This window comes from Periplaneta americana, chromosome 14 (assembly GCF_040183065.1).
Source record: "Periplaneta americana isolate PAMFEO1 chromosome 14, P.americana_PAMFEO1_priV1, whole genome shotgun sequence".
NCBI classification, from domain to species: Eukaryota; Metazoa; Arthropoda; class Insecta; order Blattodea; family Blattidae; genus Periplaneta; species Periplaneta americana.
In genome coordinates, this window is record NC_091130.1 from 156979541 (window position 1) to 156985451 (window position 5911).

A 5911-nucleotide genomic window follows, 5' to 3' on the forward strand; every position below is an offset into this window, starting at 1 on the left:
AATTAAGGTGATATGTAATTACTTAAATTGGTAATAGTTGGGTGAAATAGAAGTACTTACAAGTTAGATTTACTTTTGCTTATCGTAGGCGTTATTATAGTATAGTTTTTATTTATAGTCCTAGGTTTATTGCATCTACTATTTATAGATTTACGTTTATTTTATTTTATTTCATGTAATTGTAATTATTGTATGTTATATATCACTACCACCGGGTGTATACCCAATTGTAGTGTTAATAAATACATACATAAAATTGTATCGCTGGGTTTTCACTGTGTATTGCTGTCATTGTTAGAAAAATACACTAAAAATGAAAATTCAATCGCAAAAAGTGTTCTCATTGAAAAACATTGTGCTATAAAGCCAATCACATTACGGAAACTTCTCAAGATGTTCAAACAATGCTTTCCTTCAGTTCATTAACAATCCTGACCCACGAGTTGTGAAACACAAACACTGAAACTAGCAGTCTCCTCTGGTGTTCATTCTCAAACACAATCTTCAGATAAGTTTCTTCTGCAGAGAATACTCAAAGAAAACTCTTGGGAGCCCCTGTCTCCTTAGACGACACCTGCAGACACTTGTTCTGTTATCTTGTATGCAAATGTAACGTTGTTTTAACGCTGTGAAAGAGAGAGGTGAAGTCCCCAACAATTGCAATGCCTATCGTTATCAGATGCAGGACAAATGTGCGATATCAAGTTAAACGGTAGCCTAGCAACCAAGAATAAAGATCTGAGGCACCAAAAGTTCATGTGGGAGTCTGGAGTACAAGAGACTACCCCTTGAATATTCTCATTTCGCAATCGTCCCCACTATCTTCGTTTCATCGCTAATGCTACTTCATATATCTCTCACAGAAGAATAGTTATATGAACTAACAAATGCGAAAAGTGTCGTATTAATTCAGCCGTTAATCAAATCACAACGGGAGCTTGAAGGCCAGTGCAAGTCAGGATCTGAACTTGAAGAAATTAGGCATCGATTATTGAGTATAGCTAGAAGCTAATGTTGCTGCGAAATAGCCACTTAAAAATAAGTTTTCAGCACTTCTGGTAACGGAAAAGTGGTTTTACATACATCACCTTTCTATTAACAGAAATTTTTTCTGAAGTATTGGTCGTATTTTGCTTATTATATTCTGTATCTAGGAGTCAATTTACCCAGGAATAATGAACACGAAATGTAATAATCGCTACAAAATTTGATGCATTTTTATTTGAAACTGGCTGTACCCATGCGCTCCGCTGCACCCGTTAGAAATATATATAAAGTAATTACATAATTAAAATAGGACGTTTGATCCAGGGAACATTCGTGTTTGATAGAAGGATAAATCGTTTAATATGTTACTTAATTTAAATTGTTTAAAAAAAAATTAAAATGCGATCATTTTGATCCAGAGACCACTCATTTGGTGCAATGACAATTCCTTTAACATGTTTCTTAATTGCTATTACATGCAACCATAGTTTAATGAAGACTGACATATCATTTAGTTTTAATGTGTATACTTTATATTACTTGTTATAGGTTTCCATTGAATTATGATAATAACTTAATTTTAACCCTTGTTTTTTACGTCTTCAGTAAATGGCGCTTGGCCCACTATGGTTCTGAACGCTTCAAATAACTTAAATAGTGATACAGCATATATAGTGATATGTAATTATATTTCTTTCTATCAAGTTTTCTGTGCATAAGAAGCTATTTTAATCTTACCTGTCGTCAATTCACTCAGAAGTTACTGTAATAACTTTATAGCATTATGTCCATCTAGAGAAACTACACTTTCCAATGGTGAATTAATAATTAATTATACAAATCGGTTAATTTAGCTTCCGATATTACTTCATACAAACACAGAAACATTCTCTGTACGCTATGTTTAATAGCTTTCGACTGTTGTTGTCCAAGGCCCCTTATAGACGAAGTCATTTGTTTTTTAATTCATTACACGGCCTTAGATGGCGTTGTTATTGTAATTTTAAAACTCATTTATCTCATTAAATATCAGTCATATCAAAATTTTGCTTAGAATAAAACTGATCGGAAATGATTTTTAAAAAAAGTTTTGTTATGTAACATTTTCCACGAAAATCAATAATAAGGGAGATATTTCGATTTATTTAATTCAAGCCCCCTTATAACCCCCCTTTTTAATAAAGTATTTTGAATGTCATATAGCTTAAAATCTAAGTTGCAACGAACTTAATTTATATTCCAGTTTTCATATAAATCGGTTCGGCCATTATCGCGTGAAAAGGTAACAAACATCCAGACAGACAGACATAAAAACAAAAATTTTAAAAAAGCGATTTTCGGTTTCAGGATGATTAATTATACATGTTAACACCAATTATTTTTGGAAAAGCGAAAATTACCAGAAAAATTACGCTTACAGATTTATTATTAGACTATAAATAGATAAAAAACATATTGACGATCTCCCCCCCATATCCAAGACTCGGAATTTTTAGTGATTTTAACACTTAAAATTAATTGACAAATCAGTTGCTATAGTCCGTAGCTAAGGAATATTATTTTATAAGAAAACAAGTGACAGCCGATTTGAGGGAATTCCTAGGATTTCTTGTAACGTTTACACAGGAATTACGGTAATAGAATTAGTATAAATAAATACAATTTGCTGCAAGATTTAACTGTTTCTAATGAACGGAATGGAATAAGCTGTGAATAACCGTCAATTCTCCAAATATAATAATAATAATAATAATAATAATAATAATAATAATAATAATGATATTGATATAACTGAAATGAATTCAGTTTTACAGGTCATAAAGCTCCCCCATTTCAAGGTCTGGCCAGTTCTGTCAGGAACTGGAAGGGGTGAGAGGTGAGAGGGGTTGAGAGAACTGTGGCCGATGTGGTTAGGAGCGCAAACAGTTGAGGTCAGGGGTTGTGAGGTATGGGCGCGGGACTCAGGTTGTGGACTAGGGAATTAGGCCGTGGTTTTGGAGGATATGGCGGTGATATGATAGGATTATTTAAAGGCTATTATGGTTCTTTGCGTGATCCTGGGGATCTAAATGTCCAAAGCCTGCTGTATTTATGTATCAGAGTTCGAATATGTTGGCTTTTCCGCCTCTATTTGGACTCCATCAACAAATTTGTCCAGAAAAAAAAAAATATCAGTGTGCGAACCTGGGGACCTGGGCCCTGTTGCAAAAAGTTTACAAATTGTAATTTGTAGAATATTGCTGTTGCATAGTACTTTATTACCGATGTATTACTTGTGTTGAACAAGCCCGCGGTTCAGAGCGGTTTTCTCATGGAGGTTCGGTTCCCCTGTTGCATCCCAACAAATTTGTCTCGTCTCATCTCATCTCATCTCATCTCATCTCATCTCATCTCATCTCATCTCATCTCATCTCATCTCATCTCATCTCATCTCATCTCATCTCATCTCATCTTAAATATCCATCTCATCTCATCTCTTCTCATCTCATCTTATATCTCATCTCATATCTCATCTCATCTCTCCATCTCACCTCATATCTCCATCTCATCTCATCTCTCATCTCATATCATCTCATCTCATCTCATATCTCATATCATCTTAAATCTCCATCTCATCTCTTCTCATCTCATCTCATCTTATATCTCATCTCATCTCTCCATCTCATCTCATATCTCCATCTCATCTCATCTCTCCATCTCATCTCATCTCTCATCTCATATCTCATATCATCTCATCTCTCCATCTCATCTCATATCTCCATATCATCTCATCTCTCATTTCATATCATCTCATCTCATCTCTCCATCTCATCTCTCATCTCATATATCATATCATCTCATCTCTCCATCTCATCTCATATCTCCATATCATCTCATATCTCCATCTCATCTCTCATCTCATCTCATCTCATCTCTCATCTCATATCTCATATCATCTCATCTCTCCATCTCATCTCATATCTCCATCTTATCTCATATCTCATCTCATCTCTCCATCTCATCTCATCTCTCATACATCATATCTCATCTCATCTCATATCTCTCATCTTACATCCCTCATCTCATCTCATCTCATCTCATCTCATCTCATCTCATCTCATCTCATCTCATCTCATCTCATCTCATCTCATCTCGGGTGTAGTGTAGACCAGCCTCCTATGGCGCAACCTGGGCAACGACTCTGTAGACAAATTGGCCATTTGGGTGAATGATGAACAGTCATGTACCCGCCATTAGTAAAAAAAAGTTTTTTTTTTATACATTTAATTTTCCTTTTGTTTTTTTTTTTTTTTTAAATTATATAACATATTTCTGTGCATTAACTTTTGTGTTTCTTGTATTAGAATATGGAACTACACCCGAACGCAAGCTTTGCGCATGTGGATGTTCCTGATTTTGTATGTTTCACATACCTAACTTAATATAAATGAATATCGACCACCTCGGCGGAGTAGCGGACAACATGCTGGTCTCTTACGCAGAGAGCCCGGGTTAGATTCCCGGTCGGGTTGAATTTTCTGGTTCAGGTTTTTTCAGGGTTTTCCCTCAACCGTAAGGTAAATACCAGAAAATTCTGGCCACAACATCCCTGAATATCACTGGCCTCATTTATCACCAAAATCATATTCATAACAAATCAGTAATACATATACAGTCGCCATCTAGTTCACAGCAATAGAACCAGCCTCAACAATAATACACAGGCCTTCGGATTTCATCCAAAAGATTAACTCGCGATATGACCAGATACGTTAAAGCGAGTGTAAATAATAACAAAAGAAACATCAATTATGGTTGCTAAGTCAAAGCCTGGTGTTCTCTTGTTTTACAGATTGTCAAAGCCTGCCAGTTTCTAAACATGGCCCACTGAGTAAGTAATTTCTTTTTTGTTTTTATACGTAAGTTTCTTATGGCATTATTAAATGCCTATAATAATAATTTTATTTATTTATTTATTTATTGTGCTGTACAACAGCCAGTGGCCAATTACAGTTCAGCACAAATATAACAAAAACATAAAACAAAAATAATTATTACACATAAATATAATTACAATTAATTACAATAATGACGATGAATGGATAACAAAGACACTATGAGACAATGTTAATTGAGTACAATGCCTAAAAGAATACATAAATGATAAATTGTTGCCAAGAGCAAACAAAGTCTATACATTGAAGGGATCGAATTCGCAGCCATACATGTTGGCATTTTTAATGCATCTGGAGACTGGTGAAAGAAATTTCGAATTTCTAATATAGAAAAGTTTGTGGGCTCTCATATCTTTTGTTGGAATACGTAAGGTAATATTGTTTAAGAAAGAGTCACAGGATATATCACCTTTGAGGACTTTACAAAAGAACAGATAATCTAGCTCATGGCGTCTAACATATAGATTTTGACAATTAAAATGTTCACATTTTCTCTCATAACTATACCCGGAATTAATGGGCAGAAATCTGAATGAACATAAGGATATACATTTTCTTTGTATATTTTCTAATTTAGCCGAGTCCGTAGTTGTAATCGAGTTCCAAACTACAGATGCATATTCGAGTTTCGAACGCACCAATGTATAGTATAGCATTAAAAGAGAATAGGGCGTGGAAAAAGAATAAGTTATTGACCGTATTATTCCTAGCATTCTGATTGCGTGATTGTAAATGTAATCAACGTGACTATGAAAATACAATTTACTGTCAAAGAATATTCCCAAATCTTTTACGCAATCCGTTCTATTAATTAGTACATTATTTAGATAATAATTAAATTTCAGTGAAGAAGTTTTTCTAGAAAAGGTTATTACATTAGTTTTGGATGCGTTAATTTTCATACCATTGTCTTCCGACCATTTAGCGACTGAATTAATGTCACATTGAAGTGATTGACAGTCAGTACTACTTTTGATTGTACGAAAAAT